Genomic DNA, 503 nt, shown 5'->3' with positions numbered 1-503 from the left:
CACTTTCTTGTTACAAAGCTGAGAACTATGCCACTGTCACAGCAGCTGGCAAGACTTCACCAGGTTGATGGCTCAGTTTTTCCAACACTGTGAATAATTACGCTAAATACAGTGAGAAGTGACAGTACACAGCAGCCTCTTTTTTTTTTTTCTTCCCCTCTTCGAAATGTATCACAGAGCTTTATTAGTGTAAAGTAGATTTTATATTTGGTCAATGCAAGGAAAAACTGTAATTAAATCTCTGCTTCAGAATTTTTGTTTTCTAAAATATTCAGTACATGTACAAATAGATACCAGGCATCATCTTAGGAAAAAGAAAAAAATATCACTATTTTCCTATTTTGAGTACTTAGAGTACAGAGAACCGGTAATAAAATTCAAGTGATTTTTTTTTTTTTCACCTAACATCAAATCTCTTCTAAATTAAACAATTAACAATGCTGGAATAAATTAATATTTGAGAAAATTTCCCTCTATTCTGGGGAAACAAAATGTACAGAGAG

Source organism: Cariama cristata, unplaced genomic scaffold, assembly GCF_000690535.1.
Source record: "Cariama cristata isolate BGI_N322 unplaced genomic scaffold, ASM69053v1 scaffold18689, whole genome shotgun sequence".
NCBI lineage: Eukaryota > Metazoa > Chordata > Aves > Cariamiformes > Cariamidae > Cariama > Cariama cristata.
This window is presented reverse-complemented; position numbering follows the sequence as displayed.